We start from the raw sequence: 13,840 nt of genomic DNA, 5'->3' as shown, positions 1-13,840 counted from the left end.
TGTTGGACTTACTCTTACTTGGCAATACTTGAAATGCAATTGGTGTCCAACTAAGTCTAAACCCACTTAAAATATATTAAAAACAAAAATAACACAACATATAAGTACATGTATATACATAGACATACTAATATTTAAGAAAATCTCCCAATTTTTCTAAAATAAAAAACACAAACTCAATTCAAATTAAAAGTCTTTTATTTATTTATCAACTACACAGGTAAAAGGTTAAGTTTTGAATACTTAAAAGATAAAAGTTTGGAAAATGGGTTTGATGAGATGAATGTCTAAATCTTCTATAAATGTTGCATATGTAGTATTTGGGATTGTGTTTTTCCTTTTTGAAAATTTTTATGTTTCATTTTCCACTTATTTTCTGCATCCTGATTTTAATATAGAGTCTTATTAACAAAAATCTTGAAAATATTTTTTTTAAAATTTCATTAATTTTCCGGTCTCAAAAGTCTGATATTATTATCTTAAAATTGTCAAATTAAAAAATTTTGTTAAGCAATATTTTTGTTCCTTTTATAATTTTTTGATTTTTATATAAATTAAAAGGGAGATTCAAAATGAAAAAAATCAATTATTTTTCTAAATATAGAAAACATAACATTTTTTAATAATAAAAAATATAAATTTTCAGTTTTAAAAGAATAATATCTCTGGCAAGAATTTGTTGTTTGGTTTTTATATTTTAATTTATTTACATTTTATTTTAAATTTTTAAATGTCACATGTCCATAAATAAAATTACAAATTTATAAGCATTCACGTTGAAATGCGATTTTTTTGTAAAATTAAAAAGCAATCATTTGAATTTTATAAAATTTAACATACGATATAATATTTTACAAAATTAAAATATGAGAACTTGATTTTTAAAATAAATAAACTTAACTGATTCTAAAAGTTTAAAAGTATACCGGTGAGATATTTCCTACTAAGAGTGATGCGAGATTGTGTCCTAAGTAATTTTTTTGATACATGTCATTTAGTGAATTTTTTAATATATGTCATTCAGTTAAGGGATATTCTGATATTTAACTCCTTTATCTTGTAAACTTAACATAAAATTTATATCTTCTCGATATGGTATTGGATATTGATAACTCCTGGTGGCGGGGCTGCTCCTTCGACGGCATCCTGGATCCTTCTTCGTTGTAGAGGTGTAGCTGTGGTTGAATTCCTACAAAACAACACCGGAAGGGGGGGTTGGAGTCCCGCGGCGCCTCCGGCGTGAGAGTAAGAACTAGCTTTTCGGGAAGATGGAGATGAATATTTATGGTGGCTGTGTGTGTATATGAGTGTGAGAGAGTGATTAACCCCAAAACCTCACCTTCTTGGGCTATTTATAGCCCAAGGGTAGGGTTTTAGGGTTGGTACCTTTAGATCATAGCCATTGGTTCTGGGAGCGGAGGACACCTGGCTGGAGTGGATGTTTTACACGTGTCAGCGCGGGACTGGCCGTGGAATGTTCTGAGGATCCTCTGACACGTGCCTTGATTACTCCCATGATTGATGTGTGACAGTTGTCCCCGTCACGTGCATGGGCCAACGTCTCACATGCCGGGTTTTTCTCAAGGTTATGCTTGCGGGACCGAGCTAGTTAGGAGTGGTAGTGTGCGGGACTACTCCTTGCAGGAGCTGCGTGGAGTCAGGGGCCTAGGAGTAGCCCTCCCAGGAGCTGTATGGAGTTAGGGGCTTAAGAGTAGTCCTTTCAGGAGCTGTATGGGGTTATGAGCTTAGGAGTAGTCCTTCCAGGAGCTGTATGGAGTTAGGGGCTTAGGAGTAGTCCTTCCAGGAGTTGTATGGAGTTAGGGGCTTAGAAGTAGTCCTTCCAGGAGCTGTATGGGGTTAGGAGCTTAGGAGTAGTCCTTCCAGGAGCTGTATGGAGTTAGGGGCTTAGGAGTAGTCCTTCCAGGAGCTGTATGGAGTTAGGGACTTAGGAGTAGTCCTTCCAGGAGCTGTATGGAGTTAGGAGCTTAGGAGTAGTCCTACCAGGAGCTATATGTACTATCAAGTCCTACCAGGAGCTATATGTACTATCATGCACCCCCCACTCCCTTATACGGATTTTCTGGATGGGGGAGTGAATTTGTGTTTGTCTGTAGAACGTGAGCTTTTGATTGTTGTGTTATAAGAATTTGGGCTTTTCTTGCCCCCCAGTCCGGATTACGTTGAGCTCGGCGAATCAGGACTAAGGTGGTTGTCCTTGTCAGGAGTTGAGCTTTTCTTGCCCCCCAGTCCGGATTACGGTGAGTTCTGCAAATCAGGACTAAGGTGGTTGTATTTAGCAGGAGTTGAGCTTTTCTTGCCCCCCAGTCCGGATTACGGTGAGTTCTGCAAATCAGGACTAAGGTGGTTATCTTTCGCAGGAGTTGAGATTTTCTTCGCCCCCAGTCCGGATTATGCTGAGTTCGGCGAATCAGGACTAAGGTGGTTGTCCTTGTTAGGAGTTGAGCTTTTCTTGCCCCCAGTCCGGATTATGTTGAGTTCTGCAAATCAGGACTAAGGTGGTTGTCTTTAGCAGGAGTTGAGCTTTTCTTGGTCCCCAGTCCGGATTATGCTGAGTTCGGCGAATCAATACTAAGGTGGTTGTCCTTGTCAGGAGTTGAGCTTTTCTTGCCCCCCAGTCCGGATTACGGTGAGTTCTGCAAATCAGGACTATGGTGGTTGTCTTTAGCAGGAGTTGAGCTTTTCTTGGCCCCCAGTCCGGATTACGCTGAGTTCGGCGAATTAGGACTAAGGTGGTTGTCCTTGGCAGGAGTTGAGCTTTTCTTGCCCCCAATCCGGGTTGCTGAGTGAGAAGGAGTCCGGACTTGTAAGTTGAAACGGTTTTGGGGGTTTTCCCCTCAATTATTTGAATTATTACAGCTGTAAGGATATGGAGAGATGTGCCTTAATAATTAATCTTTAATAATTACTGCTTATGATGGTCGGCTAGGATTGTGCCACGTGGCGTGGCTGTTGGATTTTTTACTGCCTCCATAAAATGAGGGGCTGCCCTCTTTCTTTAGTTTTTACTTTTCTTCATCTTCTCTTCTCAGTTTTCTCTCTTTTCTCTGAAGTTTTTCCGTCGGGATTTCTTGCTGGTGCACCGCCGTTGTCCGGTCTTCTCCAATCTCTCCGTAATCTCTTCATTTGTAAGCTTCATTTTCTTATTCTCTTTGTTTGCTCCTTTCTTTTAGTTTGTTTTCCGATTGGGTTTTGTGTTTCTTCTATATTGCTTGTATGGTTTTTGTGTTTAGTTTTTGGTTTAATTTTTGTGTATATCTGTATGTATACGGTTTTTTGGCATATTTTGGTGTTTTGATTTTGGTTGATAGTTTTTCTGGAATTAGGGTTTTTCGTTAGGGTCCGGACTTATATATCTAGTCCAGACTAATATGCTAGGATTGTATGTTTAGCTTCGGGGGTTTCCAGTCCGGGGCATCTGTTTAGTTTTGTATTTTGGATTGGGTCTCCGGGCTGTTCACTTTTAACTTGTAATAAAATTGAATCATAGGGTAGTCCGGACCATGTAGCTTTCAAGATAAACAAACTGTAGGATTTTAGACTAACCTTTGTAACTTATTTTAGGTTTATGGTCCAGACTAAAGCTCTTGCCAAGGCATACATAACTTGCTATCCGGGGCCGTCTAGTTCGGATTCTGAGTCTTCTGGTGATTCTGAATGAGTTGAAATGGGGAAGAAAGCTTCTACTTCGGACTCTGAGGCCATAACGGAGCTTTCAGTTGCCAAGATCTCTTCCAGGAAGGTACCTTGTAGTCCGGAGGGGCTGTGGGTAGAGAATCTCAGATATTTCATTACTAAGAGTGAGGAGATAGAGGATAGCTTTTATTATAGGAGCATTAGGTCCGGATATGTAAGACAACAAAACGCTGGTCCGGGACCTTACGATAGGGAAGCGTTTGATAGGAAGTTTGTGAATAACATAGTGGCTAAGGAGCACTATGAGCTAAAGGATGAGTATGCTGGGCTAGATCATGAAGCTCAGGATTCTGCGGTTCGGGCTGCTTTTCAGTTGGATCGTCGGATTGAGTGGAGGTGGCCGACTCCGGATGAAAGGGGTCATCACAGGCCGGCTGATGGATTCGTTCCAGTGTGGTTGGAGCATCTCCGGTCTGGATGGAATCCACACTGGCATCTGTCCTAAAGCATTTGTGCAAGTATGTATACAAGATTTCTCCAATGCAGATAACGCCTAATGGAATAAAGTGGATGACTTGGTTCATTGCTACTTGCAACCAATTTAAATTTCAGCCCACGTTCAAGCTGTGGCATCACATCTTTCACTTGGTCCGGTCCAGCCAGTTCCCTTTATATGAACTTCGGTTCCGGGCTCCGGAGTGCGGCTACGGTGGCTCTTACAGGCCTGTTATTCAACAATCTTCGCTGAAGTATTGGAATGGGGAGTTGATAATGCTCCGGGGTTTAGACTTATACTATCTCCCCCATATGGCTTCTGAAGGGGTCCAGACTCGCTTCCGTAGGGATGTGCTCCGGGGTGATGCCATCGGGTTAATTTTTGCCTTTTGTGAATCTCTGGGTTTCCAAATGACCCGAGATACTTTTATGAATCACAGAACTTTGCATAGGCTAGGCTGTAAGTAGTTTTCTTTTTTGTCCGGACCTCTCATATATTTCCTATCTGCTTTCATATGCTTTTGTTGTTTATTGGCTTTGACTTGTGGTTTTTTTTTGTTTCTTTCAGGTTTGCCACACTATAATCCGGATATGTCATCTTCTGCGTACAACGATGCGTTGAAAGGTCTGGGCAAGGCTTTCAAGTTGCCTAAGAAGAATGTTACTGCTGGGTCCGGATCTAACGCCTCGGCTGAGGAGGGATCCCAGAGCAATGCGGTTCCAAATCCGGAGCCTGAAGTTGCTGTTGATAATCCTGGTCCGGAGCTGGATGCTGAAGTTGAGATTGAAGATGAGTTTGCTAATTTGGAGGACCTTGATCCTATTGGCGAGGCTCCGGGTTTAGATTCTGGGAGGAGAAGGAAGAGGTTTCGCACTCTTGGAAGTAAGCCTCCCCGGGCCGAAAACTTTGAAGCTGGTTCCGGGTCCGGGGCTGGCAAGGGGAAAAATGTTGAAGGAGGGAGTCCGGATGTAAGTGGTCCGGGGCTGGAGGAAAAGGTCGCTCGCTTCATGGCCGGGGTTCCTACTCAAACTGAGTGGGGGAGGATGAATGAGTCCGAATTTGATGCTACTATGAAGGAGTGTTCCCGGCTCTGGGGTCAGGTATTTCTTCTTTCCGTTCTTGTTTCTTGTGCTATTTTGACTTAGAATATTTTTCTAAGTTTATCTGTTTTTTGCAGCTTGGTGGGTATATGGCCGGATCCGCCTCTCTTGCATACAATGAGCTCAAAGGTTTCCGGACTGCTGTTGCTGATAAGGATGCTGAGATTAGCCGGCTCCGGGACCAGATCATTGTGAAGGATAATTCTTTGTCCGGGTTAAACAAGCACCTGAATGAAGTAACCATCCGGGCGGAAAATGCTGAAAAGGAGGCTTCTGACTTGAAATCAGAGTTAGCTGAGCTCCGGAGACAGATGTCCGCTGTGTGTCCGGAGTCTGAAGTTATTGCTGAGTTTAAAAGGTCTGAGGAGTACGATAGAGCCCTTGCAAATGCTGGTGCTCCGGAGATAGCTCGCTGCTGGCTGATTGCTGAAAGGCATATCAAGACTAATCCGGAGGCCGATTGGGATAGCTTCATCTCTGAGTTTATCAAGGCCAAGGAAGATATTGAGCTCGGATTGGGGGAACCGGAGCCGTTCGACGGCCCCTATCCCAATTTCCTTACTTCCAGTGCTCCGGACTCTTGACTTTATTTTTATGAACTTGCTATTTGTTAAAGAATTTTGATACATTTGATTCGTGTAATATTCGTACTTTGCTCCGGGCTCGTTTGAGTCCGGTGAATCTCTAATGATTGCTTTCCTTGATGTTATTTTACTCTGTTTTTGTAGTTTATTTTTGCCTTAGAATATTTTTCCAAGTAAAATTCATTGCTCTAGTCCTGACTAATCTTCTTGTCCGGACTAGTGGAGGCCTTTTAGTTAGAAAAATAATTCTAAGTAAAAGTGGTTGCTCTAGTCCTAACTAATAGCTTGTCCGGACTAGTGGTTGCTTTTAGTTAGAAAATTAATTCTGAGTAAAAATTGGTTGCTCTAGTCCTGACTAATAGCTTGTCCGGACTAGTGGTTGCTTTTAGTTAGAAAATTAATTCTAAGTAAAAATTGGTTGCTCTAGTCCTGACTAATAGCTTGTCCGGACTAGTGGTTGCTTTAAGTTAGAAAATTAATTATAAGTAAAAATTGGTTGCTCTAGTCCTGATTAATAGCTTGTCCGGACTAGTGTTTGCTTTTAGTTAGAAAATTAATTCTAAGTAAAAATTTGTTGCTCTAGTCCTGACTAATAGCTTGTCCGGACTAGTGGTTGCTTTAAGTTAGAAAATTAATTCTAAATAAAAATTGGTTGCTCTCGTCCTGACTAATAGCTTGTCCGGACTAGTGGTTGCTTTTAGTTAGAAAATTAATTCTAAGTAAAAATTGGTTGCTCTAGTCCTGACTAATAGCTTGTCCGGACTAGTGGTTGCTTTTGAAAAATATCCAAGTTAAAGAAAAAGCTTTTCATTGATCATTCATACAAGATAGAAGGAGAAACAGATTGGTTGCTTGCCATATTGGCTACAAGTTTTTTGGTTGCTTTGTTTGCTTTACTACTGGTAGAATTTCTTTAGCCTTAGTCCATGCCAAGTGTTTGGGACTTCTGAGCCATCCATGTTCAGGAGCTTGTACGTTCCTGGCCTGAGGACTTCTTTGATCTTATATGGTCCTTCCCATTTGGGCATTAACTTTCCGGTGTTTGTGGGATCTGATGCTTCAGTGTCTCGAAGAACTAAGTCTCCAACTTGGAAGTTTTTGACTCTTGACTTCTTACTGAAGTGCTCTCTTATTTTCTCCATGTATTTTTCCATCCTTTCTACAGCCTGGTCCCGGACCTCATCAATTAGTTCCATATTTGTTTTGAGTCCTTCTTCATTTGCTTCTTCTTCAAAGTTTATTGCTCTGTGGGAAGGAGAGCCCACTTTAATAGGCAGCATTGCTTCTGTTCCATAAGCTAGTTTGAATGGAGTTTCTCCAGTGCTTGTCCTTGGGCTTGTCCTGTAGGACCAAAGTACGCTTGGTAGTTCTTCTGGCCACTTGCTTTTGCTTTCTTTGAGTCTTTTCTCGATACCTCGGAGCAGGATTCTGTTGGTTACTTCTACTTGGCCATTTCCTTGGGGATATGCCACTGATGATTTTTTGTGCTTGATCCCGCGCTCTTGGAGGTAGGACTCGAACTCTGATCCAATGAATTGGGGCCCGTTGTCTGATACTAGGACTCGTGGTATCCTGAACCTCATCAAAATGTTGTCCATAAACTTTATGCAGTCTTGCTGATTGATTGTCCTCATTGCTTTTGTTTCAACCCATTTTGTCATGTAGTCAATAGAGACTAGTAGGTACCTGAGGTCTCCTTTTGCTCGAGGGAAGGGTCCCATAATATCAATACCCCAAACAGCGAAGGGGATAGGTGACAGGACTGAGGATGGTAGGACTGGGCTTATCCGGGATATATTGCTGAAGAACTGGCATTCCTTGCACTTCTTGACAAATTCTATTGCATCCTGATGAATGGTTGGCCAGTAGTAGCCTTGTCTTATAATCTTATGAGCTAGGGCCTTTGCAGACATGTGGTCTCCGCATATCCCTTCATGCACTTCTGCCAAACAGTACTTTGCTTCTTCTGGGCCAATGCATTTCAGGATAGGAGATGAGAAGGTCCTGCGGTAGAGTACTCCTTCTTCGAGGAAGAACTTGGCTGCTTTTGCTTTCAATCTTTGAGCTTTTCCTTTGTCTTCTGGGAGCTCCCCTTTGTCCAAGTAGTTTATAGAGGGAGTCATCCAATTTTGAGTGCTTTCTATCTCCAAGACCTCTCCGAATTCAATGGATGGTTTGTAGAGTTCTTCGAAGTAGACTGAGCAGTCCAGATCTGATGAATTCCGGACTAATTTGGATAGGATATCCGCTTCTTCATTTTCTTCTTGGCATATCTGAAGGACTTGGTGGCTTGGAATTGAAGCTAAGTAGCTTTGAACCAGTGCTTGGTACTTCGCCAGAGTAGGGTCCTTTGCTATGTATTCTCCAATTATTTGCTTGACCACTATCTGGGAGTCGCTGTATATTTTTAAGTCCTGGACCCTTAGAGTCTGGGAGTGCTTTAGTCCTGCGATTAATGCCTTATATTCTGCTTGATTGTTTGTTGCTGGGAAGCTGAAAGATATAGTTGTCTGAATCTTGAATCCTTCTGGACTCTTGAGTATGAGTCCGACTCCTGACCTCTCGCTTGTTGAAGAACCATCTACCTTTAAGGTCCAGGCTTCCGGACTTGTATCATTTTTTGGGTCCTGGTCCATGTCCATTGGTTCTGGGTCTTCTTCTGGGAAGTTGCATTCGATTATGAAGTCTGCAAGAGCTTGAGCTTTGATTACAGTCCTGGGAATAAAGCTTTGGTTGAACTGGCTCAATTCCACAGCCCAATTGACAAGTCTTCGCGGGATATCTGGCTTGTGGATTATTTTCCTTAGTGGTTGATTTGTCACTACTCTGATTTCCCTCCCTTGGAAGTAGTGCCTGAGTTTCCTTGAGGTTGTAACCAGAGCAAAGGCAAACTTCTCCAATCTTGGGTATCTTGTTTCTGCATCTTTTAAGACTTGGCTTACATAGTAGACTAGTTGCTGTGTTCCATTCTCCTCCCTGATTAGGGCAGCTCCTACGACTTGTGCTCCTGCTGACAAGTATAAGTAGAGAGGCTCTCCTGGCTTAGCTTTAGTTAGGACTGGTGGCTGAGAGAGGTAGGACTTGATTTCCTCGAATGCTTTCTGGCACTCCGGATTCCAGTTTACCTCTTTCTTGTTGGTTGATCCTTTGAGTAAATCAAAGAAAGGTAGGCACCTATCTGCTAGCTTTGAGACAAATCTCCTGAGTGTTGCTTGGGATCCAGCTAGTTTCTGCACATCTTTTTGGGTTCTGGGAGCTTTCATTTCATCTCCTGGATTGCTTTTATTTTCTCCGGATTGGCTTCTATGCCTCTGTTGCTGATCATGAATCCTAGGAACTTGCCTGCTCCTACTCTGAAGGTGCATTTCTCCGGATTCAGCTTGAGTTGATTCTTCCTTAGGTTGTCAAAGCATTCCTTCAGATCTTCCACGTGCCCTGGTATAGTTGTTGATTTAGAAATCATGTCATCGACATAGCACTCCAAGTTCCTCCCAATCTGGGACTTGATTATCTTGTTCATGACTCTTTGGTAAGTGGATCCTGCGCTGGTAAGCCCGAAGGGTAGCATCACGTAGGCGTAAACTGCTCTGTGAGTTATGAATGCTGTCTTAGGAATGTCCTTTGGGTTCATCTTTATCTGGTTGTATCCGGAGAAGTCATCCATGAAACTTAGCATGACATGTCCTGAGGTGGCATCTATCAGTTGATCAATATTTGGGAGAGGGTATGGGTCCTTCGGGCACGCATCATTCAGGTCCGTGTAGTCCACACACATTCTCCATTTGCCGTTGGACTTCTTCACCATGACCACATTAGCTAGCCACTCCGGATATTTGATTTCTCTGATGATCCCTGCTTTGAGTAGCTTTTCCACTTCTCCGTCAATGGCTCTTTGCCTCTCCGGAGCAAAGTTTCTTCTCTTCTGCTTGACTGGTTTTCTGTTGGGGTTGACATCCAAGCTATGCATTGCTATGGACTCATGTAATCCTGGCATGTCTCTTGGACTCCAGGCAAAAACATCTCTGTACTCCCGGAGCAGGGATACTAATCTCTCCTTGAAGGACTCCTCGAGTCCTGACCCAACTTTCACTTTTTTGCTAGAATTGCTTTCGTCTACCTGGACTTCTTCTGTTTTAACTGCGGCTTCAATTTTTGCTTGTTCTTTGTTTGAAATTATTTGATGAATCCGGGCTTCAGAGTTCTTCTTTAGATAGTTGTTTGCTTGTTCAGGTTCTTTAGTTGCTTGCATGGTAGGACAAGGTTGGTCTAGGACTCGATTTGTCTTGTCCAGTACCATGACTTGGTTGCTTGCTAGTTCTTCTGGACTTGTTTTGTTTGCTTCTTCCCTTGTCCGGACTCGGTGCTTCTTCATGCTTTGTTGCTTGCGAAGGACCGTAGCCTTCCTTTTGTTATCTTGATGGGTTTCTACCATAACTAACCCCTGGTTGTAGCATGTTTCAACAACTCCGTAATCTCCTTTAATCTCCCCGACTCCCGTCGGGGTTGGGAACGTGATCTTGAGATGGGAGATTGAAGTTATTGCTTGCATCATGGTTAGAGCTGATCTGCCAATGATTCCGTTGTATGAGGAAGGAGCGTTGATCACATAAAATTTGATTACATGAGTCACTTGGTTAGGAGCAGTTCCAAAAATGACTGGTAGGTACAAAGTTCCTTGGATTGGGACTAAGTTGTGGCCGAAACCATAGAGTAGGTCCTCCCGTCACTCATTTGAGCGGACGCTTCCTAACTGCATTCTATCCACTGTGTGCTTGAAGAGGATATTTACCGAGGAGCCATTGTCTATGAGCATTCTTCTTACTTCATTATCGAAAATTTCTAGAGTGACAACCAAATCTGTATTGTGATGAGGGTTGACTCCTTCGTAGTCCTTGCTGCTGAAGGATATCACCAGGTCTGGGAGTGATTGGATTGAGAGCACTTCTTCGCCGAAGTCTGGGCTCTGGGGTGGGGAGTAGGATCTGCCTAGGACCAAATTGACTACATTCTTTCCTTTCTTCTGCGCTTCCCCTCTGCTGTTGTCCCGAACTAAGTACTTGTTCATATTTCCCTTCTTCACTTGGTCCTCAATGAAGTACTTGAGTGATAAGCAATTCTCTGTCTTGTGGTCATGGGTCTCGTGATAATCACACTGCCTATTGTAGGGCCTGCTCTCCGGAGGAGTTTGCATTGGCTTCGGAGGATAATAGAAAGGCTTGTCTTTGACTTTTTTCAAAGACTCCCGAGCTTGCTTCACGGGTCCTGGGTCGCTGTTCGACTCCTGCTTAGGACCAAGTCTTTGAAAAACCGGGTTGGCTTGTCTTTCTTGGCTTTGGTTGTTTTGCTTGAATTTCTTGTCCTGATGGCAACCCCCTTTCGGTCGGTCATCAGTGTTTTTACTCCTGGACCCCCCATTCCGGGTCATCCTCATTTCCTGGAGCACATCTGTTTCCTTAATGAATCTGGCAGCCATTGAGTAAGCTGCTGCCATGCTTTGCGGCTCCTTATTGATTAGCTCCACTATATATCTCTCATTGTGCTCTGGATTTAAGTTTCTTCTGAAAATGCTTAAAGCTTCCCTCTCATCTAAACTTGAAACTTTATTGATTGCTTCCTGGAACCTGCGCATGTATGCAGAAAGGGACTCATTGTCATGCTGCCGGATTGTCTCCAGGTGACACATGTGCATTTCGTGCGTTTTGTTTGCCCGAAATCTTCGAAGGAAGGAGGCTCGAAATTCCTTCCAAGAGTGGATGCTGCGGGAGGGGATTCTGCTGAACCATCTCTGGGCCCCTCCCTTGAGAGTTGAAGTGAAGAACCTTGATTTCGTCAAGTCGTTGTAGTAGTATATCTGCGCTATCTGCTCAAAGTAGTTTAGGTGCTCCTCCGGGTCTCCTAGACCATCAAAGGAGTCAAAGTTGTAATGTTTCAAGTCCCGCTGCCGGGGGATAGCTTCCAAGGAGTGGCTGAAAGGAGTGAGTGTTTCTCCAATCTCCACCCCTGAGTCTCTGTCCATCTTCCTCTGCAATTCATAGATCATATCTTTGAGGTCCTTCTGCTTCTCTTCTTCTTCATCATCAAAAATCAGCTCCGGAATAGGGTCTCTCCGGGTCCTTTTGCTCCTAGACTTGGCCAACAGCTTCTCTTCTTCTAATTGCATTCTCTTTTGGATCTTTAGCTCAAGCTTTGCTTCTTCTTCTTTCCTGATTTGCTCCCGGACTTCTTCCAACTTTCTCTGTTTAGCAGCTTCTGCTTCTTTCTTGCCTTGATCTTTTTTGCTTTTCTTCCATTTGGCTCCAATGCGGTCGAACACAGACCTCTTTGATTGCTGGGAGTCCCCGGACTCCTCCGGCTCCTCCTCTAGTTCGGCTTCTTCTTGGAGCCGGGTCTGCTCCTGTCTGTATAGTCTGATTGCTTCTGCCAGTTCATCACTTGTAAGGTTAGCCATGTGCTCTTCGGCTACTGGGACATTGGTGTACTTGTACTGATTGAGCTCTATGAGGGTCCTGGCATCCCTGGTGTTTACAATTCTCTCCACTACAGGAGTGTGTAGTGGCTGCTCCTGGAATGTTTCTCTCTCGGCTCCTGGGTCAAGAGCCTGGGAGTGGTCCGGCTCCTGGACCTGAGCACTAGCGGATGGTCTTCCAGAGGTATTCTTTCCTGGTCTTGCCATTTCTCAACAATACCAACAACAAATAACAACAACATGCAACAGAGAATATCGGTCTAAGGTTGTTTTATGAAATTTGTAGAAACTACCCAAAATAACAATAAACACTAACAAATGGCTTCCTGGGAGCAGTTTAAGCAATTTCTAGGGGCTACTCAACGATGTAGTATAACGCAAATGCCATATTCAAACTAGAGCAATAACGATTAAAACTAACGATAGCTCACACAAACGTGGCTTAAATCAACAAAACGGGCTCACACAAACGTAGCCTAAAATAACGAGCACACACAAACGTGGCTGAAATAAACAACATTCATGCTTATGGAAGAGGTTTGTTGCTTGGGTTCTTACAAGTTTGAATAAATGGACTCTTTGAAGAGTTTGTTGATGAAGGTGAATCCAAGGGAACCGAGACCCAAGGATGGAGCGACCCCTCCTTCTAGCACCAAATGATAACTCCTGGTGGCGGGGCTGCTCCTTCGACGGCATCCTGGATCCTTCTTCGCTGTAGAGGTGTAGCTGTGGTTGGGTTCCTACAAAACAACACCGGAAGGGGGGGTTGGAGTCTCGCGGCGCCTCTGGCGTGAGAGTAAGAACTAGCTTTTTGGGAAGATGGAGATGAATATGTATGGTGGCTGTGTGTGTATATGAGTGTGAGAGAGTGATTAACCCCAAAACCTCACCTTCTTGGGCTATTTATAGCCCAAGGGTAGGGTTTTGGGGTTGGTACCTTTAGATCATAGCCATTGGTTCTGGGAGCGGAGGACACCTGGCTGGAGTGGATGCTTTACACGTGTCAGCGCGGGACTGGCCGAGGAATGTTCTGAGGATCCTCTGACACGTGCCTTGATTACTCCCATGATTGATGTGTGACAGTTTTCCCCGTCACGTGCCTGGGCCAACGTCTCACGTGCTGAGATTTATCAAGGTTATGCTTGCGGGACCGAGCTAGTTAGGAGTGGTAGTGTGCGGGACTACTCCTTCTAGGAGCTGCGTGGAGTCAGGGGCCTAGGAGTAGTCCTCCCAGGAGCTGTATGGAGTTAGGGGCTTAGGAGTAGTCCTTCCAGGAGCTGTATGGGGTTAGGAGCTTAAGAGTAGTCCTTCGAAGAGCTGTATGGCGTTAGGGGCTTAGGAGTAGTCCTTCCGGGAGCTGTATGAGGTTAGACGCTTAGGAGTAGTCCTTCCAGGAGCTGTATGGAGTTAGATGCTTAGGAGTAGTCCTTCGAGGAGCTGTATGAAGTTAGGAGCTTAGGAGTAGTCCTACCAGGAGCTATATGTACTATCAAGTCCTACCATGAGCTATATATACTCTCAGATATTACAGTAAGTACGC

This window comes from Apium graveolens, chromosome 10 (genome assembly GCF_009905375.1).
Source record: "Apium graveolens cultivar Ventura chromosome 10, ASM990537v1, whole genome shotgun sequence".
Lineage (NCBI taxonomy): Eukaryota > Viridiplantae > Streptophyta > Magnoliopsida > Apiales > Apiaceae > Apium > Apium graveolens.
Note: the sequence above shows the minus strand (reverse complement) of the source record.